Source organism: Strigops habroptila, chromosome 7 (assembly GCF_004027225.2).
Source record: "Strigops habroptila isolate Jane chromosome 7, bStrHab1.2.pri, whole genome shotgun sequence".
Lineage (NCBI taxonomy): Eukaryota > Metazoa > Chordata > Aves > Psittaciformes > Psittacidae > Strigops > Strigops habroptila.
In genome coordinates, this window is record NC_044283.2 from 68,915,436 (window position 1) to 68,940,903 (window position 25,468).

The window sequence follows — 25,468 nt, forward strand, 5'->3', positions numbered from 1 at the left end:
GTTTTTGTCTTTCAGAGGTGCCAACAGTGCTAAGTCAGGGAGTCAGTGATAACACTATGTAGAAATTGTAAAATCTTTTCTATAAATGTTATTACAAGCACGAAACAGCACTTTGTTGACACAGTTCCCCTCAAACACAGTACCTTTGGGTCCAAGTTCAAGTGATAATTTTGATAAAGATCCACAGAATAAAAGAGAATTTGGAGCAAAACCCCCAGGCTTCTTTCTGGGATAGGATGACTATAACAGCACCCTTCATATTAATTAGGCTTTTGCAGTTCCTGAATAAGAAACAGCATGCAGTGACTATTGTCAGAGTCTTGATAATCTCAATACACCCAGCAGTCCAGCAAGCATTTTCTTGTAGACACATATGGCAGCAATGATGGCAGCTGAATAGAGAATCTAGGGTATATAAATCTCTCAAGACATAGCACAAGAGGCAATGTTGCCAGCTATTACCCGAATAAGAACATGCAATGAATAAGTTGAAGTGGAAAACACAGAATTCAGAGCTCATGACAAACGTGCCTTCAAGAGAAGAGGAAAATGGAGAAATACAGATACATTGCTAACAGATGTAAATTACATAAAAAGCTTCTTTTTTTTTAGACCTAATTCTGGACCATAACAGCCCCAAGTTATCCTTCTGATTAGAATATAAGAGATTGTGGCAAAGATCCAGCTCCCAAATAGTTGGGTCCTAAACTGACTGAGGTTGAAAAATAAAACTCGACATTACCTTTAACTTAGCACTGACCACTATTTTTCATGCCACAAGCAAGCTACCTGTTGTACAGAAAGAGACATAATTCTATTAATATTTGATTGGTGAATATTAGATTATCAGTTTTTAAGGTGAATACTTTTCATGAGTATGTTGCACCACATTACCTATATTCCAGACAGAAATCATAGAATGTATTCATAACTTAGTTACAGTGGGAGTCTGTGACCATAATAAAATAATATGTAATATTGTGTGGGTATGAAGATTCAAGTATACAGTAGAAAAGTAGAAGTATATAGCACTGATATTTTGAAAAAATAGCAGTAAAACATGGTATTATTTTTAAGGTCCTTACAAACTTTTCTTTGGCAAAGCTGCTATCTGTCTTTAGGTGTAGAATGATATTTCTATCATTAGAATGATATTTCTATCACTACTTTTTGTAAGTTGGGAATATTCATTTCGAAAAGAACGAGGATGCTACTCATCAATATCTGGATTTGAAAGATACACAAGGAGGATATCTATTAAACACCCTCTCAAAGGATATATGAAAACATGTAAAATTTTAGAAACAGAGCTACTATTTGCAAACCTAAATATATATTTATCCTATATATCATGAAACACATAGTCCCTTTTCTAATTTATTAGTAGAAATTTTAATAAATCACTTACCATCTTTCTTGGCATAGCCAATTAGAATATTTTTGGTAATTAATTTGTACAATACCTTTTAATTATCTCACACACAAAAGCATATATGTGCATGCTTCTATAAAGATGACAATTTTCATACATAAATGACAAGTGTATTCTTTTAATCAGAATAATCCTGTAACTTAAGGGCAAAAAGATATCGCTCAAGGAGCCATGTATGTCTCTCTCCATTGAAATCCTGTATCTCTCTGCCTCATCAAACAGCAACCACCATATGTAGGCAGAAGACTCCTGGAAATTAAATAAATTGTGCCATGCAGAGGAAATAAAACCAAGCAGTTCCATAGCACGACATAGTGAAATGATGATAAACCCAGATTTTACAGTGCTTCCATCTGTCATATACTTGTCATGTGTCCATTGTCACATACTTGCCATCCTGAATTATATGGTTCTCTATGCTTTTCACTTTAAAAGTTACAGAAAGAGACTATGCTACTGCGGGCTTGAATTTGAAGGGGACATATGTGTATGTAATCATATATCCAGTGCTAAAAGATTATATTGCGAACATAAACACTAAGACATTGATAAATGTCAGAAATATTTCCATTTAGAATTTCTGACTACATAACAGCGATTGACTCCATTTTCACTTTATTTTCTAGAACCTCTTAAAACTTGACTCCCTGTTATCTTAACTCACTGTCCTGATAAACTAAGTTCCCTACTTCCCAGACCTGCTTTATCTAATCTAAATAACCCACCAAGTTAATTCTCATTTATTTTTCAGCAGATATTTATTAGCTGAAGCATAATGACACAATGAATGCAATACCTGGACAACTTAGAAATCAGGCACAAAAACTTGAGTCTCACTCCAAACACTTGTACAGACACAAGCTTCATTTTCAGATTCTTGCCACAAGATCCTCTACCTTGGGTTCCCACTCCTCAGCTCTCCCACACTTCTCTTTTGTAAGCAGATATACTTCTTCTGCCCTTTCCATCTATGTCAGGCTGCTTTCCTCTCCTCTCCCCTTTCAGCCAGGAACAGCCAACATCTTCACTGCAAAACCTGAAGCATGCAAAGGCTAGAAGAAGTCTTCAGGGAACAGCAATGCTGAAAAATAAAAAGTCTGTATTTAGCTGCATGAACCTGGGCAAATTGGGACAAATTTTCAATAGATGGCAGATACAGCAGCCCCTCTTTGTCAAACTTATTTGACATTTATTTGACAGTCATAGTTCATAATTATTTTAAATTAAGGCTAGAAAATATTTTTCTATGCTAATGAGTGAATACGTTAAGAATTTTCCAAAGTTTTTCAGCTGAAGCAGTTGCATCTAGACAAAATTTGAAGCATCTGAAAATAACTGTCAAGGAACACAAATTGGTACTTCTCCTCATCCCATCTTTGAAAAAGTTGACTTTGAAAACCTTCTTACACAGACAAAAGTAAATCGAGAATATTCTTCTTACATTCTGTAGCTTTTAATTTTTATATGAAGTGAACAATCATTATCCAATACAGAGGGCAGATGTGCTGGGGATGGGCATGCTGTGTAGATTTCTGCACAGGGCTATTTCATGAAGACATCAAACGCCCCAAAGAGCAAAAAAGGCATCAAACAGTTGTCACAAACTCTCAATGGAAGAACAGCCATGTTACTGAAAATTTTAGTGATCTACAGTTTGTCTTTATTTTATCCTCATGTATTCAGGCAGGTGGACCTTATAAAAGAGGTCTCAAAGCTAAGGTCACACAGGGAGCAATAAAGCAAGTGTTCAAATACTGCTCTCTGCCTATATATCAGGCATTATCTATTATTTTACAGGGACAAAAAGAGGATACCAGTTCCTTGTCTGCTCCTTCATGTCAGAGATAACATCATGTCAGAGATAACACTTCAAGAAATGGTGTCAGTGCCAGTTGTGATGATAGATTTGGTAATAGGGAAGCTGTTTCATAAGGAGATAGACGTAGGTCATCAACCTGTGACTCATATGAACATGCTCAGAGATGTTAATGCAGGGAGAAAAAATAAACAATCTTCTGAAGGTTTCTGTCATTTTTACAGATATTAGAGAAAGTTTGTACAAAAGGAAAATGCCATCTGGAAAATTGTCCAACTCGAAAAGTTCTGATTCATCTTCTCCCCGACACCAAAAAAACCCTTACTAAAACCACTTGCCACTAGGAAATTGAATCAAAAGTTAGCAAAGATTTGAAAGCAGTAAAATTCGGGAACAAATTCATCTGTTTGTTTGTTTGTTTAAAAGCACGTAGGAGCCTAAGAGTAAGTCTTGGAATATTTCTGTCTTCATGTCCTAAAACTTTTCCAAGCTGTCCTGTAAAAGAATGAAAAAAATGAATTCTCAAATGTTTTTTCATGTAATGTAAGCAAAAATCAGTGTGACTCCAAGTGCTCCAATTCAAATTCTTGGCCATTATCTTTATAGTATCTGAGTGGCCTGAAAATTTTATAAAATGCACCAAAGTTCAGACATAAATGTAATCAACAGCTTTTGCATCTCTGGCACAATGGATTTATGTACTAATAGTAAAGTTCACTTTCACAGGAAAAAAAGTTTACTTAGCCTTGGTATAACACTGTGGAATTAACTGCTACACACACTAGCTACTATCGTAAGTACATAGTTGCTTCCTTCCATCCCACCTGCTAAGCATTTTGGTCTCTCTCTCTTTGTCTCATAAAAACACACCAAAAATTCCTATACATGTCACAGTGATGACATGAAGAACTCGAATAGAGCATGTAGAACATAGCTGCAGTGAAACACCTATGATAGCGTGCAATAGGTCACATTAAAAGCAAATAATAATATTTATCAGTAGAAAATTATCCCTTAAGACTGATGGACATATTCAAGGAATGAAAATAATTAAATCTTTATGCTTTAATATGATTTTCTTCATCATCCATCCCTATAACACAAAATGTAGGTTCTGTTGGCTCTCATTGAAAATTTGGATATTGGAGGATGTTATCTACTACCATTTTAAGTACAAAGAAGTTGTGGGGGGAAGTGATGGGGGAGAAGCACTTTTTCAGTACAAGAATACATTTAAAAGTCTGATATCTTTCCTGGATGCTATCTTAATTTTATGCATAATGAGATGAAAAGAAGGCTACCATTTAATTTCAGTGGACAAGGGATAAGAACCTAGATACCATTGCTATGGTGAACTTCGTACTGAATTTCAATGGAGGAAACTTTCACAGGCTGATGTTAGATATTGTTCCAGAAATTGGTTGGGGACAAGTTACTCACACAGCAATGTGGTAACATTTTCCCCATGGAATGAAAAAAAAAAGAAAAGTATTATCACTTAAATTACAAACTTCATATCTCCAGCAGCACAAGGTACAAGCAAGCCAAGGTAACTCTTCCATCTTGGTCTCCTCTGTGCTAATGTTATCAGAGTTTCTAGATGGTTCTTTTCTCTTTAAATGGAGTAGGTACAATATGCAGTGTAAAGTTTTATACCTGGGACTTGATCTTGTAAGAAACTGAAAGTCCTGCACCAAAGAAGAGCCAAAGAGTTCAGAACACATTCTTGTTGAAAACATTTACATAGCAGACTTCTAAAGTCTCAAATAATTGTTTTTCATGTCACTGTTCTGCAGGAGTCTGAAAATTATGAAGGGTATTAAATAGAATTATGCATTGGCTAGAATTTGGCCAAGTCTGTTAGATTTATGAGACGTGTTACTGTCTCTAGTGAGGAAAGGTGGATGGGAACCCTTATGAAAAAGCCTTATAGATACAGAAGCAAGTTTCTTACCTTTGTAATGTTGCATATCCTGTGTTCATTAAGTCTTACGTGTTTTTTCATTCTTTCATGAAAACTCAATAAGTAACATCTAAATAAGAAAACTACACTTCATTGAAGCATAGGATAAAGTTCCTCCTTTTTGACTGCTGACTGCTCTTGTGCAAGAGTTGGTAAACACTATCTAGAGGCTAAAATTGCATTCCTGGACCACCTATGTAATGCATCTTTGAGTCCTAAATAAGCCCTGGGTGGTTTTGGATGTATGTTCTATGTGGTGATCAGGTACTATTGGTACTTTCACACACTGTTAAGCTTTCTGTTAGGAAAGGAAAACTTAAGACTACGTTTTGGGCTCCAGTATGCCCAGGATTTTAACATGAAAAACAGCAGCTGTTTTTTCATATTATGACTTCCCAGTTGGCAGATTTTCTTCTTAAAGGGCCTACCACCTGGGTTTATGCCAATAGAAGTAGGAACAGTTGGATTTAGTCTGTGATTTACAGAAGAAATTCCCCTTCCTACAGATGAAAAGTCTAGATTTTATCAGAAGTCACAGAAAAGTGATGACAAAGCCAGGTTCTCACACTCGGGTGTGCTGAGGAGGTGACTCTTTTGGAGGAGAAGTCCACCCTGCCAACTGCAGGCAGTGCACAGAGCCCCCAATACCAGCACCTCTCACCTGGGGCTGCTCTCAGCTTCCTGAGCAGTAACTCTCCTCCGCTCTGGGCTTGCGCCCCAATTCCTGCTGCTCTGGGCTCTCCCTCTCTCATCCCCATAAGCCTAGTCTCTAAAACTATAACTGACCGAGACTTTTTCTTCACTTTTGTTGAGACATATCTGCAGTGCATTCCTCAGAAAAACTTCAGATGTGTGTATGATTTGTCAATTGCCAATTGCACTATCTGCAAAAAAATTATGTCTTACTCTTCTTAGAGTGAACCACAATTAGCCTTACATTTTGCCATCACAAATTTTGCTATTCTGGTGATCTCTACTCATTTTCAGCAGCCATTTCTTTCCTGCACGAAGTAAAATCATAGTCACAAAAATCAGAAAACATGAATGGATATACTTATGTAGTTTTCACTAGCTTCATTCATGATGAATATTGCCTGGCTGCTTTCACTTTTGTAAAGGGTGAGAGCAAGTGTCATTACAGTTCCTGGACAGAGTTCATTCTCTGCAGGCAGTATCTCACTTTCCTTTGAAAGGAGTGGAGGAAATGGCCACATGTTATTATGATCACCTAGCTACTTCACATGTTCACTGCATGTATCTGATTAGGATCTGTATTGTCTGTAGGTTTGTTCTGATCTCATTTGTTTCCTTTGGTTACTGTAATCACAAATTACCTTATTTCAGGAAGGCAAGATACAGTCAGAGGAGAGAAATCTACTTCTCCAGAATATGATCTAGATTGGGAACCAAGTGCAGGCTGCTAGAGAGCCTAGAAAACAATAATTTCTTTACCCCAAGTACATGGGATGCTTGGAAAAATGCATCACCTTACACAGATTAGGTACCTTCATGCAAGCAGTGAGATTACTGCTGCTTCCTTCCCTCTTCTGCGTGCCTCACTACGTAGGCTATAGACTCTAAAATTCAGGGAGAGTTGATTAATATGCTTTAGTTGTAGGCCCCCTTTCTTATGAAAGATTCAGGGCAAACCCTTCGCCCAAACAGCATATTTGTCTGTTTTCTTGCCTGCCTCACCTTAGCTGTAGCAATTCATAAACATATGATTGTTAGTAGCAGTACAGTACTGTCTCATACTCATAACAAAATTAGCTGTAGCAATTCCTAAACATATAATTGTTAGTAGCAGTACAGTACTGTCTCATAACAAAATTGCTCTGTACTGTACATTAACAGTGCTGTGAAATTTGAGTTCTGAACTCCTATTAAGATCTCATCCATGTTATGTTCTGCATTATATCCATACATGCAGCTGCTGTGGTTGTCATCTGACAATTTTCCCAAGCTTTACAGTAGGTGTTACATTCCACACATCTCTTAGAGAAAAAACAAACACAACCCCCCACCCCAAAGCCACAACACATATTCAGGGCTTCCCCTTGGGGACAGACTCTGGGTTTTGGGCCATTGTCAGTCATGAGAAAGCATTTCTCTAGCTCCTACAAGCACTAATGCCCATTAAAGACCTGAGCCAAGTCCCACACAAGGCATTAGGATTCCTTGAAATTACTTCCTTGTGGTGGAAATCATGCCCTGTATTACTAAAAATCACCTCTGTTTCCAGTCAGAACCTTCTGTTGTTTCCATATGAAGTATTTATAAGAAAATATTGAACCGTATTTCACAGTGACTCAGTAAATAACTCATGTCATGGTCAGTGCTTTTGGGCAGTAATTAAAGATTTAGGGCATTCAGCAAAAATGTCCTTGCTTAATTAAAACCAGGAAAAAATCTTTCCACATTAAAATACTCGCCTGTTGCCAATCAGATTTTGTGCTAGGTATACTATAGCATTTTTATAGCTAAACTTACTTAAAGCAAGCAGTAAGCTATTTTTCCCTGGACGAAAGCTTTAAAAAAACCATATTGCCTTAATCTTCACACAGTTAAGAATTTTAATGTGTATTTTTTCTTCAAACCTGTGGTCCCATATGCATTATTTAATTTCATTAGAGGTAAATGGGCAAATTGATACTATACTTTCATACCTCTTGTGTTTCCTTGTTGGAATTGGAGAGCTATAATCTGGTTGTTATCAGACAGAGCATTTATGTACTGCAATGGCCTCAACTCCCTCCTCCCTGTCCCGCCAAAGCCATTGGTTTGGTGAATAACACTGATTGTTTAGTTATGCTTGCAGAAGGCTCAGTTTCATCACATGCTGAGTTACCACACACCCAGTGAAGCAAGAGACAGAATGCCACAAAGGAAGGAGAAATCTGGAATCCACATGTACTGTCCCAGTGAGAAACATGAAGCAGGATCCTGTCATGATGCAAGTTCAAAGTAGCTAGCTGGTGTCTTCAATACCCTCAAATGATGTAATCTGGGGGCTTTGAAAAGAGAAAGATTCGGAAGCCTAGTCTAAATAACCTAATGGAAAAAAGGTCACATTAACCTTAATTTATAAGCTTGAAAGTCTATCCTTTTGCTTTCTAATTCCTTGTTTTGGAGCTGTGGACACAAAAATTGGAAAGACAAATAATGTTTCAATACGTCTTCTCAGGTAAGTATCTGTATATCATTCTTTTTTCCTGGATGAACTGTACTTAGGCCTATCCTGAGGTAAGAAGCAGCAAGGGAAAATGAGAATTTTACAAAATAAAACTTTATAAAGTCACCTCAGTGAATCAACATATTTTCACAGAACAGGTGGTTCTTAATGTAGTTTTTTCACCAATATGATTACATCGTAAAATATTCCTCTAGCATAGATATTTGAGCTAGTTCTGTTTGAGTTAGCTCCAGCACTGGCAGCAATATAACTATTCCAATAAAATACTTTGTTCAACTCTGCTGAATCCAAGTCAGAGACTTTCTTGATGTTTAAATATCCTGTCATTGATTTCTTCTTCTCCATGACTTTTATTTTCACAATTAAAGAAGTTTAAGTAATTAGTAGGTTAGGCTTTTCTTCTGCTTAACTGTAACAGCAAATTCAAGTATATAATGAATTTTCAGGTGTTATGTATTCTATAGTTTAATTTCAGCTAATAAAAGATGAAAGGATTATTAGTACCAAATATTTTGGCTGAATATAGAATACTGTATTCAATTTTCCACTTTAAATGATGGTACATTTTCATTAATTTCTGTCTTTGCTTCTCAGCATTCTAATTTCCTCATAGGCTTCATGTGTTTCATATCTTTAAGAAGTCTTTGATCTGTCTTGCACCTTAAAATATTTAATATTTATTATTTGATGTAATCATTTTTGGTGGGTTCTTTTGATGTCTCCCTTGTATTTATTGCTTTGCTATATCTCTTATTTTTACTTTCAAAGGGTCCTCTTTGTTCAGAGACAGACATTACTTTCCCAATTTATTTCCAGGTTATTTTCCAGGTATGTTCATCTATAAAAAATCTGCTTTTTTTTTTTTTTTTTTAATTTGAGAGACTTTTAGACTATGCCAGTTCTTAATACTTACCTTTGTTCTATGACATTCATGACTTCTAAACACAATGAAAATGTGTCCTCTTGTATTTGGTGGCTGTACTACTGCTGCTTCTCAAGATCACTTCTAAGATAACAAAGGTTAAATAAAGAATAGCCTCTTAGAATAGTAGAACAAGAACCACTTGAAATGTTAATAAAATGTGCCTCTGCTTTTTTATACTGTGCTATTGACTGGTTGATATATAGCTACTTGAAGTCTTTTATGCTTTGCCAATTTTTTCAGCCTCTTAAGATCTAACTCGTAACTATGCAGTGTGTACTTCAGTTTTACAAATCTGAGTGAAAATATGGTGCAGAGTACTGATGGCAGCAAGTTGGCCATTCAACTTGTCTCTGTACTGCAAACTGCATACTCAGATCAAAATTCAGTGACATGGAATGTTTCTATTAGAATTTTAATTACAGATGGTAGTACATAACTTTTCAGGAACAGTATAATTCCCTGATTCATGGCAGGGGGATTGGAACTAGATGATCTCAAGGTCCTTTCCAGCCATAACTGGTCTTCTGTGAGAGGACTGTCTCTAGGAACTGAAGTAAAGGGTGGGATTTTAGTTTGGGGTTTGTTTTTATTTTTTGTTTGGGTTGGGGTTCTTTTTGTTTTGTTTTTAATTTTTGTTGTTGTTGGTAGTGGGTTTTTTGTTTGGTTTGTTGCGTTGTTTTTTTTTTTTATTTTCATAGTACACCAAAAGCGTCAGCCTGTCTAAAGCCGGATAACATGGATAATTCAACAGAGAGCCCAGAAGTTGCCTATGCCTTAAAGTTCACTGCAGAGCAGACTATGGTCATTTGAATGCAGGCATTGCTCTAATGTAGTGGTATGTAGCATCATTACTATTAGATACACAGATGACATTCATCGGTAACACTAGGATTTATCCAGAGGAAAGAAATCCCAGCTGATTTATTCACATAGCATTAACATCTGTTCTTACGAGCAGCTCAAAAGGGATTTAGGACAACAGATCTATTCTCATTCACAGTTCATAATACACCAGAACTATTTTCATTCTCACTGGAAGTCCTGTAACACAACCAACCACATCAATTCTTGGGACTTGATTATCGTTTCCCTATAGTTTGTCTGAGCTCCTCAAATCAAGTGACTGGATGAGAATTCCAACTTTCATGTTAAGGAAATTGTAGGTTTTTATTCCTCAATATTATTAACAACAGCTAGAAAACTCTTAACAACCTAACCTTGTAAGTGGAAATTAATAGAAGACCTAGTATGAATTAATAATTTTAAATGTACATTTTTAAGGCAATTGTACTTTTAGGAGACACTGAATAAATTATTTATGGCAATAAAAACTGCCAGGGCATGAAACCCCACACTTTTGCCTCACCTTTCGAAGTGGTGCTGCAAGTCAAGGTTGATGCATACTCCCCGTGTTTTACACCATAAAAGAATTTGAAAAAGGGTGATCACACTAAGATTTTATTCCCAAGAAAGAGAAAAGACACTTCTTTGTGACCTTTTTTTAAGAATAAATAAATAAAAAATAAATTAATAAAAATTGAGTACTATTTTGAGTAAACTATTTTGCATCTTTCAGGATGGCAGATTCATATAAATCCTCCCCCCATATCTTGTTGAATATTAGTTTTATTACAGAAGAAAGAATAAAAATGACATTAGAACTCTGTACCTCATGAAGCATAGCTGAAGTTACTACAAATGCTTCAACAATACTTGTACGTGCCTTCTTTCCATACAAAAAGAATCTTCATATTATATATGTCAGCCAGCCAACCTCATTTACAATTTCAAGGTCTTCACTGCCATTTTAAAGGTAAGATCTGTGAAATAAAGAATATGGTTGAAGATGTGCTGAACTTTTGCAACAGTGGGTAAAACAGATGGTTTCAAAGTTTAATTTTTTGTATTACTATCTCAATATTATCTTCTTAAGTAATACTGAGAAAGGTTAATTACTGTATTAGTGCTGATTTTTAGCAAAATGTCGTTTTGGGGAAGCTGAATAGAGGGGAGTAACATCAAAATGAATTTACCAACAAAGAAATTGTTCTTTCACTAAAGTAAGCCCCACAGACATTGTAATGTAATTTCTTGTTAATGAATGCATTAATAGAACTTTATCACAGAACTGTCTGAATTTTAAACTATCATAGATCTTTGTTCAAACTGTGTATGACAAAACCATTTTATATTGATTATGTATTTCATTTGCACAGTTGGATAAACTAATGATAGATTCTGAGTTTATTTCCCAGTAACTCAGAAAGAGTAATTAAAATAATGAAAATTCTTTCTACAGTATAAAAATCCAACAATGCAATGTCATTTGCAGATCTATCAGGAGGACCCCACTGGTGTGGTGGGGGTTTTACCTGTACATGCCTGCTAAGATCCCAGGATTGAGGGAGTGAGAATTTACACAGTGAGTGTCCGAACCACAAAATATTCTTTCCCTCCCTTCTTGCTCACATACCAAAGAGTTTAGTGTGGAAGACAAACTAAAAGGGCTTCCATTAGTCCTCCTCCATTGCTGTTAAGCAAAGAGCAACCCAGGCTCACACTGTAAGGCAGCCCCTAGCCCCATGAACTAATTTCAGCATTAGAAAGAGGTTTACATTCTACAGACCTGAAGGTTATACAGGTTACTTACCAAGAGCTACATCCAGCTTGCATATAAACTACAGACATTTATTACAAGTGCATATAACCATATTTGGTATGCAGATGGAAAATAATGTATGTTGGTTCAAGTTCATTAGCAACACCAGCCAGCAGTTCTGCTGTTTTGTCCCCATCCCCATTCAGCTGCAGGAAGAGGGCAGCTGGAGCCCACATTATATGACTCAGCAGGTCTCATCTGGCCCTTGGGCTGCACATTACATGCCCTCGCTCTACTGTTTGATGTGCTGAACAATTTCCGATTTCCAACTGGGGATGTAAACTGATAATGAGATTGCCTTAATGCTCTAAATCTCAGTGGCATTATCACAAAGGCCATTTTCTGGCTTTTGCAGTTGCCTGAAAGGGAAATAAACAGTAAAGGTGAAAAGAGAATTATGGTATAAGTTACAAGACAAACATGAGCTGCTGATTCAGGGGAAAACGTAAACTGGTTGCAGTCAAGTAGCAGTTTTGTTTTCTTCTGATACTTGTCACACTGCGTATTTATTTAAAATGCTCTTCAGCTGGACAGGCTCAAAAGAAGTTTCATATTTCCACCAGAGTCTTGCGAACAGAAGATAAACACTGCAAATGCCTTACAAACATTAAAATAGCATAGTAGGCCCTGTGATCATTTTGTCTACAATCACAGTATGCCAAGATCTGCTTTACATCAGCAACAAATCCAGTGATCTGCTAAAAGCGACATTAAACCATCTACTATCACTTCTCTTTCCAGGTGTTATGACAGTCTATAATTACTTCTCTGATTCTCACTTAACATTTGGGCTATAACATAGTTTCTAGTTGTCAGGCATCATGTAATTCTATTTTAAAATTTGCTAAAGAAGTGTAGTCTTGAGAAACCACAAACAGCAGGGGCCAAATTTTAATAAGTATCTCTGTTAACGTCACTTCAGCAACACGATTCCCACTGTTTTAATCACAGGGGGTCTTTAACATGCCTTCAGGGACACACAGTTAAAGCCAAGAAAAATGTCACAATTATTAACTGACTACAAAGAAAGAAAAGTAAGGAAGTTGTTTAAGCATTACGGGAAAATTACTCTCTTAATTAGAGCATTAGAAGATTGTTAATAGTTCTCTCTATAGCAAGTGGTAATGACATATATATTTATAGTAGGTAAACGTACAAGATACTGACCTTTGCTAAAATTAGCTGGTAATGATTCTCTTGCATCATCCCTGAACTCCTGAGACTTGTGTCTGCTGTCCTGTGAGGCTGACCTCAGTGCACAGCCCCTCTGTCTGCTTCCTCTGCCCTATCCCACATCACACCTATGACATGTGGGGGGCATGTGGTGGACCTTGTCCTTAAGCTAAGGGCATTACCATCCAATGACATCCAGCAAAGCACTGGCAGAGGGCTGAGCTTCTCTGCCCTCAGGTGTATGTCGGGTGGATGCAGGTAGCATGATGGGAGGTCTCCAGGTGGGTTCAATGGGGGGAGTTAAAAGGTACGTGCCATGAAACCCAAACTCTTCTGTATGTTTTCAGCTCCATCAGGGCCTTGCGTAATGACTGAGAAAAAAGTTAGGAAAAGGAAACTCAAGTCTTAAATCTCTCCTGTTTCAACAGCCAGGGTGCCCAGTTGTGCAAACCTCAATTTCTTTTACTGTAAGAATGGCTCTTTGGCCTTTCACCTGCTGGGACACTGCACAGCTTCAGTAACGGCACAAATTGCAGAGAACTACACATTCCTAGACACCATCATTAGATCTTTATGTTCTACATTTATTCCAACAGTCTGTGAGGAGGGACAAAAAATCTCAACAGTACCATACAGATAAAATGCTTCCAAAATATACCAAGCGCCAGAACACCAGCATGGTGAAGGTGTATGGTATTATACAGCTATTGCAAGGCTGCAAATGAAGGCTGCTATGTCAGGTATTAGAGAACAAAAAAGTGTGCATAGCTGAGAGAAAATACAGGTCGGTCAGCAATAACCACTTCCGTGCTTCATCCATATCTAATCCTTGTGCCAGACCTTAACTTCTTCTAACTTCAAGATATCCTTCTGGCCTCTAATGAAGCTTCTGTCTTCTGTTTTTACACCCAGAAGATTTCTAGAGGTACCTCAGTGCTTGTCCTTATTCTTTACACATACTCTGTCCTGAGCTGGTTACCATCTTTGCCTCCATTAGTGCCAGATATATCCAGCTGAGACTGACCATCTAATTACAAATATGTGTAATTTTGTCAGGCTTCGACTGGCAATAACAAGGGTAATCTTCAGTTTCCGGAAGCCCCTAATACACACTGTAATGAGCCACCAATCAAAAACCCAGGAAAATGAAATTAAACTGCTTGTGAGCTCAGTGGGTGCAGCTACATCACTAACTCAGTTTGATGAAGGAGTTCTTTGAAGATAGATAAAGGTTGTCTTGTGATCATACTTAGTGTCCCATGCTACTCTCTCAAGCACAACACTACTCACTCCATGTCCTTTCCCTCCTGGTGGAAACAAGAAACACAGAGCAGCTCTCTAAGCATGCCCACTGAATCTCAGAAAAGAAACCAGTATGAAATTCATGCTGATGAAACACAGTGTGGACAGGGGTTTAGGGACATGACAGATGAAATCAAATCTAACCCCACACCAGTTAGTAAAGAAGGTGGACCAAGTGAGCTCTACTTCTCTCTACTCCTCAAAGAATGAATGAAATGACTTGGCAACGCTGTATTGAAGGGGGAGAACAAAGTAGAAATAGGAATTAAAACAGAGTAATATATACTTTCTAACAAATAAACAAAACTAACATTCATGTCACAAAATGGAGAACAGTACGTAGGTCAGTGAGAAGAAATAGTCACCTGAGCAACCAACCAAAGTGTCTCAGATTGAGTGGCCACCCTAATCCAATGCAAATGCTTGCATTTGGGGAGGAAATACAGAAATATGGAGCTTTCTGAGCACCCATACAATTTAATTTTGACTGATCTCTGAATGGCGTCTAAACCTAATATTTATTACTATACTCCAGGATTGAATTTGTTCTCTGTTACTAGCAATCAAATCAATCCATTATTCTCTACACAAAGTATAACAATATTTATAAATTTGCTGTTTTCTTGGTGAAGCAACTGTTAAGAGCACTAGCTGCCTTCCACCATGCTCTTGTAACATCAATCTGCAAATTGTGGTTATCAAATCATAGGGCTCTATTGCCTATCTAACTAGATGGCAAGGCTATCCAGTGTTATGCTATCATCTGCTTCAGTGAGCAACTTCTTGTTTCAATATTACTCTATTAGACATTCCAGCCTTTCCCACCTATAGCAGGGCTAAGAATCCTACTAACAGAATCCATATTGCCTAAAGAAATTTCTTGAATTTTCCTGTACTTCTCAAATTTAGGATTTTGATACCCAAAATCTTGCACTGGAGGAGAGGTGGGGGGTCATTGCTTAACTCCAGGCATACTTATTTTTCCTGATCTTCATACCTTATTAATGACATCCTCTGTTTTGTAATAATGAAGTTGTGTTTGTTACAGAAATTCCCCAAATATGTTCAGACTTAAAAATTAAACTGAACATATTTTGGGGCTTGCCCACGGGCCTTCTTTATTTATTTCCCATTCTCTGCATGCACACTGGCACTATATTCCTGAGCTGCTGCCAGTCTGGAGGACTCTGGGATAAGCCACTCTTTTCTTTTAAGCTTCCTACTGCACCTAAGAATGCCACTGTATGCAGAATAGCATTTACAGGGAATGGCATGCAAGGTTTGGAAAGCTAAAGAGACTTTGAGGGGGAACTCACTGTGTAAACCTGCAATTTGAAAAATTTCCTGGCAGACATGATCTGTAGATTAGAGCCTTCAAAAATAAGTCTGTGGATTCCCAAGAGTATTTGCTAATCTCTGTGCACATTATCAAAACTAATCCTTCTTTTGGTCTCTGCTGAAATGAAAAGTAAATGCATGTTAAATTCTTTCAAAAAATGGATGAGAGTTTCTGGCTCTATGAGATCCAGGCTTTGGGCTCCAGCTGGATGGAGTCACCTTCCAGCAGTCCTAAGGATAGACTGAAGAAGGGTGGGGTTTGAGCTGCATTAGAGCAATTACTGCCGCTTTTGGCTGGCTGTATGTGTGTCTCTGCTCAGCTTATTCTGAATTGATATTCTGTGCTCTCTCTTTCTCACATGTTGCAATACCACATTAAAGGCACTGGATCCCAGAACAGGATCTATAAGGTATTGCAGCGCTTATCTGGGAGCAACCTAGACCCTTCTGCAGCCTGGCTTTTTGCTTATTACAAGCAAGTTCTCTCCATTTCGAGACACTTGTTTGCTGTTTGTCTTTAAACCAAACTCTTCCAAATCTTAGACTCAGTAATTTGGACTTCATTTTCAACACCCACAGACTTCTATGAAATTTTATGTGATTATACCAATCACGATTTCCAAAACCTCGCACATACGACAATAATCTAGAAAATGAAAGGACAATAATCTAGAAAATGAAAGGAAAATTAAATTCACAATTGCTTTATGTAAATACATATGGGATTTCATAGCAACACAATAATTTTTCATATCTTAGGCTCCTTTTGTGTCAGAAAATAAAAAAAAATTGTCTAGAATATCTCTTTTAGTAACAAAAGCAACAGATGTTCAATTTTCTAAATTTTATGAATCTGAAAACAGTTGTGACAACTTCTAAATTTCAATAAAAGCATAGGCGAGTTTAACTTAACATCATAATGAAAACATCACCATAATGAGAAAATATAATAAACAATTACTTCTGTCTACATCAGTTCAGAAATTTCTTATCTACAGGAAATTAGAAAAACATATATATAGAGAGAGGAAAACATATACAGTGGGAGTAATCTCTTAAATCAGTAGTGTCAGTTATCTGCCACTAATTTTGGCCAACTATGCTTCGAAACATTCAGGCAATAAAGTTTATCCTTTGGAAGACCGTCCTAGACTAAATGGACCTTGCAAAGCAAGGATTCAGAAAACAGAAAGGTATAGATCTGAATGTACTAATCATTGAAATTGAATAAAGTAACAAGGAATATTACCTTTGGAGCATGTAGAAATAAATGGAGTTGTGAATTGCCCTGCAAGGAAGGGCTCAGATAATTACACTGATTTAGAAGTTACAGTAATGTGCTGTAAAATCATACAAGAGAATGATGGTTATGCAGCTCCTGAAGGAGAGTTGCTATTGTTAAATAAAGTACAAGAGAAGAGGAATTTCTGAACAATTTATTTCGTTTTGTGAAAGGACAAGTTTTGCTGTTGGCCTCTGTGAGCACTGGTTACCTGAGTGATGTGGATCCATGCTTCTTCATTGCATAAACATGATATATTGGGCAGCATGCTCCAGCAGTCAGTAGGCTCAGTTTTGCAGAATCTTTTATGTGCACCCCCACATTGGATGACCTGCTGGGCAGATTCAGTAATAGTAGTCTGAATATTCCTTACGAACTGTATACCATAACTGCACTGTTTGTAATTCAAAACACAGGCATACCATTCTTATACTGTAGTCAGTCGGCATGATCTGAAGTAAGTAGATCAAATGCTCTCAGAAAATGAGAATTTATTTCCATTTTGGATGCCACCTTCTGAGAAGGGTGTTACTGGCTAGAAAACAGTTAAGAGAGTGAACAGAGTAAGAGTTTTAGACCACTGGGCTAATACATGATTTGAAGATGTACTGATCCAATACTTGACCAAACTAAACAAATCCTCTAATTTGCTTGTGGTTTGTGGTTGGGTTTGGTTTGTTTGTCTCTGAGAAAGAGAAGGACAATGACCTGGCATTTATTTTAATTCCTTACATCACAGATCATATGCACAAATGTAATTCATAAATGTCATTCTACCAAAGGCAAGACATCTTAGCAGAAAATACTGTACTATCTGATTATGGTATTAGTTGTTTAATTAATGAAATGGGTAGACAGGACAGTATCAGGCTAACTAAACAAGCTGCTAATCTTAACAGGACTGTGTTTTGAAAGTGAAACTTATTTCTGGTCTACTGATGACTTTCGTTATTCTAAGAGGCATATTCAAAAATCTACATCTGCATGCAATTTTGCTTTGCATAGTTTTCCTTACAAGTTCATCTAAAGTATGAAGTATTTATATAGTGCTCACCTTTGTGGAAGAGAGTAGCTTACAGTCAAAGGCTGCATACTATCAAATTAGATCTCAACTGCATACATCATCCAGGAAATTTCAGCATCTCCTCAGCTTTGTGAAACACATTTATTCAGGTGAAATTTAATTAAACTGAACAAATTAAATCAGACTACTGACTCATTTCAAAGCATTGGAGCAGAGAAGTAGACTGTGACATTGGAACAATTTGCAGCCATCTAGGACTTTTTCATCTCTCAGTAGCCCTCAATTAGACATTAATAATTTTGTGAATTTTAAATTTTATTTGGACTGTGTAACAACTAGTTTGAGAAGAAGAGAGACCCTTTAAGCTATGCATTTCAACAAGTCTCTTAAAATGTGAAAACTCCAAAGAAGACACTTTTTGACTACTACAAGCAGCTGTTTTATTGGTTAATATATATATCTATCTCACCTTATCCTCTTTGCTTTATTGGCTTTTCTTTCATCTGCTCTCATCACAGCTGAACGTTAACTGTGCTGACCTGTTGTCTATATCCAGGTTATACAAACTGAGGCTACAGCTAAATGAACTCTTTGTACACATATTTATGTACTTATCAAATTATAATTAAAGGAATTGCAGGAAAAAAAAGGTATATAAAAAAAAAATCTTTTGCCTCTCCTGGCTTTGTATTTGTCTGTGTTTGATTGTCTTTATCAGTCAAATGTAACTCAATTTGAAATCTGCAGCAAGGACTTTTAAAAGGCCAGTACAAAGACCATATGCTTACTCACTCCATGTGCTCAGACTGGCACATGTGCTGCCAGCTTCAGTATCTGAGCAGTATCAGCTGATATACTTCAGCCTTGTGCTTGTATAGGACCACCTCACAACCTTGTGACATTAACAACTATATGAACACCACATCTGACAATGTTTAACATAACCTGTGCTAAAAAGCCTCCAGTGACTGAAGTCCCACAACCTCCACAAGTAACCCATACCAGTGCTCAACTCTCCTTGCACTAGAAAGCTTTTCTGACTATCTAAACTGATTTCCCTTGGTGCAATTTCAGGCAATTTCTTCGTATGCCAGTGGATGTGAAAAATCACTCATTCCTTTAGATCTTGAAACAATATCTTCTACATATTTGAAAACTATTGCTGTGTCTCTCTTTTATCCTCCTTTAGAAAAACCTTTTCTCCTAGATGGTGCTTTCAAGCCCCCCTGAGCATTCCCGCAGTGCTGTCTTACAGAATAACCCCTCTTTGTGTTCCCTCTGGAGCTGCTCAGCTCTTCACTAGACCTTATTTAAGAAGCTACGCAATTTCCAAGGTAGCCCACAAAAGGTAAAAGAACTGAGTTACAAGACTGGATGCCCAGAAACCTTGCTTCATAAAAGTGAAAGTTAAACCAGCTTGGGCTCTGACCCATGGTAGGGTCTCTAGATACCACCAAAATGCAGGAACTGTATTAACTCTGTAGTAACTGAAGACTAGTGATAAGTTGTATTCTGCAATTCCCCAGAAAAATGGAGTATACAAAATAGCCCTGATAATATATATTCTCATAAGTTTAAGCATTTAACTATATTCAAAATCAAATCTGTCTCTAAATTAAGCATTTGGAAAGCAGAAAGAAAACATAAATCACTGTGATTGGTAAAACAAGTGAAAAATAATGGATGAAACTAAAAATGAGCATCAAATAGCATAGATTATTTCAACAGAGTAAAATGGTGCTCAGTAAATGTTCACAACATTTGAATAGCTGAGGATGACTTTTCCTTTACTGAAAAAAAACCTATATGGAAATGATTCCATGTAGAAAAACTGGTAAGCAAATTTACAATCAAAATCATAGTGGAAGAAAAGAATCAGTCAGCAGTACCAAAAATATAGGAAAAAGGAAATGTTATGATCTACTTTTAAAGATCAGGAGCACTTAACTGACAAGGCAGATAAAACACAAATGATTCTGAACGTTAAATTTCTCCTATATACTAACAGAGCCATCTTCAGTGTGGTTTTATAATCTCACAAGCAAAACCACAGAAGCTGCCCATAAAAATACGTGAGAGAAGCACAGACCTCCTGCGTTCTGCATGGTGGAGGTCTGTGCAACTACTCTGTGTGCTGAGAGAGCTGGGGTTGTTCAGCCTGGAGAAGAGAAGGTACCAGGGAGACCTTAGAGCAGCTTTTCAGTACTTAGAGGAGGATTATTAGAAAGATGGGGAGAGTAGCAATAGGACAAGGGGTAATAGTTTTAAACTAATAGAAGGTATATTCAGGCTAGATACAAGAAAGAAATTTCATAAAATGAGATTGGAGAAAAACTGGAACAGGTTGCCCAGGGAGGTGGTAGATGCCTGGAAACATTCAAGGTCAGGTTGGATGGGGTTCTGAGCAACCTGATCTAGTTGAAGATGTCCTTTCTCATAGAAGGGGGGTTGGACTAGATGGCCTTTAAAGATCCCTTCCAACCCAGACTGTTCTATGATTCTATATGTAGTCCTATACTTCATGGGGCAAACAAATACTTGTTACATGCAGAAAAGCCTAGGGATACTAGAAAAAAATTACACCAGGTTATTTAATTGCAGTTGCAATTTATTTGTGCAGAAGCCAATTAAGGACAGACTTGAAGAGCAGGGCTGTATCCAGAACTTTCTATGTACTTTGACAACTGGAAGTTAATAGAGCTGTGGCTCTGTTATGCATGAATAGTATTTGTTACCAACTTAGTTCTATTAGATTTATGAATTGTTCATAAGCAAATTCTCATTGTCTTTAATACATTTGCTCCACATAACCTCTCCTGGAACAGTTTAGAAAACTAATTTTAGGCTATTTTGAGGGAAATGTTTGGTTTATGTGTTCTCAGATTTGGATAATGGGTGGTTGCTGCACTGTTTCAATTTTCATATTGGCTGACAATCTTCTTGCAAATAATAACAAATCCTCCTCCCTGCTACTCCCCTTCCACTACATATTCAGGAGGAATTCTTAGCTACATAATTGATCCATCTCAAATAAATAAAGCATCTGAGACTTGTGAACACTTGTACAATTAACCAGATGCTGGAAGGTTTATGACTGATGATTAGTAGCCCGCTATGGACCATAACTATTCAAAATTTGACACCTGTCCTCAGAATCTGATTTAAAACCTTTGTTTATTTTTGAACTAGCTGTGGACACTATCTTGGAAATTATTTTTACTGCTACATCAAAGTACGAGAAATAGACAGTACAGATGCTATGGGCAAGATGTTTGGCTAGGTTAAATCAACAGATTTTATACAAAGCTATACACCCTGTGACAACTGCAAGGATTTGGCCAGATATTGGACAGTTAATATATCTTTCTGAAGCTATTAAAAATTAGGAAGGGTCTCCACTTCTTTACTTTTTATATTAATGACATACAGGAATATAAAAGCAATGCTTCAACTTTTTCAAATTATCACTAAACAGGAAAAGGGCAGAATGATACCTATGATTAGACACAGAAGGAGTTAATACACTAGATCACTTGATGACTGGATGACTGGGTCAGAGTTCAGGGCACATGAATATATTGTGTGAATAAATCACACAAACAAAATTTACTAATAGAAAAGTGAATCAATACAATCAACAAGCATAGAAGAAATTTAAGAGTTAAAATATTGGCAAATGTTAATCTCTAAAGGCTGCAGAGATTATGAAAATACAAACTGTGCAAAAACTATGAAGCTAAACGATGGAGCCTCTTCCTAGATTCTAGAAATGTCACTTTTAAACTGTGTATTTTCCCTCAGAAACCTATAATGTATTATATAGCAGAAAAAAAATATTTATGTAATGTTAAATAATGCGCAAATAGTACAATTCTGCATTTACACGGCATTATACACCTTATTTTTTTTGGTCTGAAGTGCTTAAAATGTAAAGTGCTAGTCTGACAAACATTTCACAGTGCTTGTTACTAGGTATTTTCCCAGCACAGTTAATTGGGCTACACAGAATAAATGATGCCTGGTTGAAAGCTTTTGCAGAATCATCCCTAAAAGAGACAATATGACAGGTTTGGAATTCAGTGTTAAATGTTACCTAATCAAATACCAAATGGTAATAAATCATTCAAATAAAGGAGAAGTATTCAAGATACACTATATTAATCATAAAAAAAAATTAAAAATTAACTTGAACCATTCAGCATGGTCCAAGTGACTGAGTATAAAAACGACAATCAAGGCAGTCATTCAGGATTCAAACCCAAAAGAATTTAAATTAAAGGCAATGGACGTTATGCTAGTAAAGGCTGTATTGTTTGTTATTTGGACTGTTCAAGTTGTCTAGCATTTTCTCCACTAAATGCTGTGTCTACCATTCAGCTCCCAGAACTCTTTTATTGAAGATTTTTCTTTCCAGTAATGTCTCCATTTATAATTTTCAAGGAAAGAGTCAAGACATGGATGTCTGCCTACCTGCACTTTCCACAGGTCTGATTAGGAATTCTTTCCTTGCATTATACACATTAACATCCTTAGAAGATAAACAGATTTGTTAAAGTGTCCTTACAAGGTGATGCAGTTTAGTATTTAATCAGTTATTCCCCAAAGTTTAAACATTAGACATCATAGAAGCAGAGACTGGTAACACATTCAATTCTATGGCCATTGAAAAATTTGTATTTATCTATATATTTTCAAAACCTACTATAATCTGCATGGTATCATCTACCTATGGTTTAGGCTTTTGTGGTTTTTTTGGTTTTTTTGGTTTTTTTTTTGAAGACAGAATTTTTTTTTTCCAGTAGACTATCCTAGAAAAATTTAAAGGGGTACAGCCTACCTGTTATTTTGCCCATGTTATTAGATGCAATATTTAAAATTGTTATAGTCTTTATAGATTAGCAAGGAAATAATTTATCCACTTTTTGTTTGTTAAAAAGGCTATTGTCTTAGTTTTGGCTAAAATAGAGTTAATTTTCTTCCTAGTAGCTGGTGCAGTGCTGTGTTTTGGCTTTAGTCTGAGAATAATGCTAATAACACACAGATGTTTTAGTTGTTGCTAAGCAGCATTTACCCCGATCAAGGACTTTTCAGTCTCTCATGCTCTGCCAGTGAGGAGGGGCACAAGAAGCTAGGATAGAGCAGAGACAGGACACCTGACCCAAACTAGCCAAAGGGGTATTCCATGCCACAGCACGTCATGCCTGGAGGGAGCTGCTTGTGAGCGGTGAATCACTGCTTGGGGACAGGCTGGGCATTGGTCAGTGGGTGGTGAGCAATTGTAATGTACATCACTTGGGACTATTTTTTTGGTTTTATTCCCCTCTCTGTCTTCTTCTTCTTACTATTATTATTACTATTGTTATTATTACTACCATTATTATAATATCACTACTATTATACTTTATTTCATTTACTAAACTGCTCTCATCTCAACCCATGGGGTTTTTACCATTTTTTTTCCAGTTCTCCTCCCCATCTCACTGGGGGGGGGGGAACTGAGTGAGCGGTTGCATGGTTCTTACTTTCCAGTTGGGGTTAAACCATGACTGCTATTTATTTATTCCTGTTGACTGCTATTTATTTGTTCCTGTATTTATTTTCCTTGCTCTCCTCACATGTAACAGGTAGTTTTGTAGTTTATATGTTCTTCCCTACAACAGAAAGAAAAAAAGTAGGAAAAGGTAACTGTAATTCCACAAAAATTGGCTGACAAGAACCTCTAGTAGGTAAGATGCTTCTAATGTTTTCAAGAATAACTAGATTTCAAGTTCATGATGTTCTTTTAATGCTTGTAAAAGCTGTAACTGACAGTCTGGAAAACTGCAATCTTTTTTCATTACTTCTTCTGTGGAACAAGTGTGGCTGTAGTACAAGATTTCCCAGCTTTACACCTAAACACCTTCCCGTCCTTCAAAGGATGACTTCTACATGACTGAAACAGTAGTAAATTCTTGTGGCATCATTTCCTAGGATGCCACTGCCAGCTGCAGTGCTAAGTGGCATACTCTTGGCTAGCTGGAAAATCATCACATTAGTCTTGAGAGACAGAGTGCATGTTTCAGATCTTCAGGAGCTGGAAAAATGGTTAAAGACACTGTAGAGATTACTTCAGTTTGAAATATATCATCTACTTTAGATTTTATTTCTCCAATTCCTTTGTAGGCTCAATGGATAAAAAGCACCTGCTGAAGAGGAAAATTGATTATTTTGAATTTTTAACACTGAGCAGCTATTCCCAGCTCAGCACTTCAGAAGCTGATGAAGCTCGCATGCAAGACGGAGGAACACATAGGCAGCTCCCCATCAGTTGGCAACAAAACTTCCACTTTTCTACAACTGTATCTCAGAGGTGCAAGGGTGACTGACACAGTCCCCTGAAAGATATTAGCTTATGAATGATCAATAAAAGTCTCTGTTTTGGCAATGCTTTCTTGCTGCTGCTGTCAACAGCTACGAGGACTGGAGGCTTCTTTTGTCTATATGTTTTATTGATGGGTAAGCTAACCACAAACATATACACTCTCAGTGTTCAATAGGATCAATAACACTTTAATGTTGCTTTAGCACTGATTTAAAGTTGTTTTATTTTTAGTGTCTAGTGAGGAGAAAAATCTCTAACTAGCTATAGATTCAGAGTCCTTAATATAACATGGCTACCATTTTTATAACAGCAAATCTAGAGCAGGAAATATGGATGAATTTTTTCTTGACCAAATATTGCATGATCTCAGGATAGTATCAGGGTAAGCCTGTAATAGACAGGATAGCATTTATACTAAAAAGAAGCTGCTAGGCATTGACTTCATTGACATCTCTGTCACTGATCCTTTTGGTGACCTTGGACAATTAATTTACTCTCTGTTTTACTTTTTTTCTCTATTGTGAAATGAATTCTCAGCAACATTCAGTTATTGGTTACCGTAGGACTTTGTGAAAAGGGAGTTGGAAACTGGTTTGTGTTCATCAAATAAACTAGATAGGCTTGCATTTTTATGCATTTAAATGCCTGACAATTCCCTTGCTCTTTACAAAGAACAAAGAGGGGAAAAAGGTCTTCTGATGTTCAGTCCCTTCAAAAATATATTTAGCAGTGTCCATAATATATTTAACTGAATAAATCACCAATTAAAGATATTTATAAAAAGCACATACTTCCAGTAGAAATCTTGCAATGGGTGTTTTGCCTTTTTTCAGGTAATTCTGTGAATTTATTTGGTCCTCTATAATTAAAACTCCTCTGTTTATCTGTTTCTTTATATCTTCAGCCTCAATAACTTTTCAGTTGATCGTACAAGCTGTGATGAGGTACCAGGTACCATTTGTTTGGTAGAATTTTATGTCCCACAGAGCAAAATTTCACA

General features: G+C 36.8%; 1 long non-coding RNA gene across 1 annotated transcript; it reads right to left on the reverse strand.

Moving 5' to 3' along the window:
• Window positions 1-2,153: 2,153 nt before the first annotated feature.
• On the reverse strand, window positions 2,154-25,468 carry LOC115610992. The gene is made up of 6 exons (XR_003992419.1): window positions 25,260-25,468; window positions 17,506-17,618; window positions 17,295-17,414; window positions 10,999-11,149; window positions 9,318-9,410; window positions 2,154-2,513 (listed from the first exon to the last, which is right to left on the reverse strand). It is a non-coding gene; the product is annotated as an uncharacterized LOC115610992 (long non-coding RNA).